The sequence below is a fragment of the Arachis hypogaea genome, chromosome 19 (assembly GCF_003086295.3).
Source record: "Arachis hypogaea cultivar Tifrunner chromosome 19, arahy.Tifrunner.gnm2.J5K5, whole genome shotgun sequence".
NCBI lineage: Eukaryota > Viridiplantae > Streptophyta > Magnoliopsida > Fabales > Fabaceae > Arachis > Arachis hypogaea.
In genome coordinates, this window is record NC_092054.1 from 20,483,147 (window position 1) to 20,484,271 (window position 1,125).

The following is a 1,125-nucleotide window of genomic DNA, read 5'->3' on the forward strand; positions in this document are numbered from 1 at the left end:
CCATAGATAACCTTTCAGAAATTTTTGAACAGGAAGAGGACATGGCAGCTAAAAATAATAATAATGCAAGGAGGATGCTTGGTGACTTTACTGCACCAAATTCCAATTTACATGGAAGAAGCATCTCCATTTCTGCTATTGGAGCAAATAATTTTGAGCTGAAACCTCAGCTAGTTTCTCTGATGCAGCAGAACTGCAAGTTTCATGGACTTCCATCTGAAGATCCCTTTCAGTTCTTAACTGAATTCTTGCATATCTGTGATACTGTTAAGACTAATGGAGTAGATCCTGAAGTCTACAGGCTCATGCTTTTCCCTTTTGCTGTAAGAGACAGAGCTAGAGTGTGGTTGGACTCTCAACCCAAAGACAGCCTGAACTCTTGGGATAAGCTGGTCACGACTTTCTTAGCCAAGTTCTTTCCTCCTCAAAAGCTGAGTAAGCTTAGAGTGGATGTTCAGACCTTCAGACAGAAAGAAGGTGAATCCCTCTATGAAGCTTGGGAGATATACAAAGAACTAACCAAAAAGTGTCCTTCTGACATGCTTTCAGAATGGACCATCCTGGATATATTCTATGATGGTCTGTCTGAATTAGCTAAAATGTCATTGGATACCTCTGTAGGTGGATCCATTCACCTAAAGAAAACGCCTGCAGAAGCTCAAGAACTCATTGACATGGTTGCTAATAACCAATTCATGTACACTTCTGAGAGGAATCCTGTGAGTAATGGGACGCCTATAAAGAAGGGAGTTCTTGAAATTGATACTCTGAATGCCATATTGGCTCAGAATAAAATATTGACTCAGCAAGTCAATATAATTTCTCAGAGTCTGAATGGAATGCAAGCTGCATCCAACAGTACTCAAGAGGCATCTTCTGAAGAAGAAGCTTATGATCTTGAAAACCCTGCAATAGCAGAGGTAAATTACTTAGGTGAACCTTATGGAAACACCTATAATCCGTCATGGAAAAATCATCCAAATCTCTCATGGAAGGATCAACAAAAGCCTCAACAAGGCTTTAATAATGGTGGAAGAAACAGGTTTAACATTAATAAACCTTTTCCATCATCCACTCAGCAACAGACAGAGAACTCTGAACAAAATACCTCTAATTTAGCAAACT

General features: G+C 39.6%; 1 non-coding gene across 1 annotated transcript; it reads right to left on the reverse strand.

Moving 5' to 3' along the window:
* Nucleotides 1-437: 437 nt before the first annotated feature.
* LOC112780899 (small nucleolar RNA R71) lies at nucleotides 438-545 on the reverse strand. Its single transcript, XR_003191705.1, has one exon. It is a non-coding gene; the product is annotated as a small nucleolar RNA R71 (small nucleolar RNA).
* Between the last annotated feature and the right edge of the window lie 580 nt (nucleotides 546-1,125).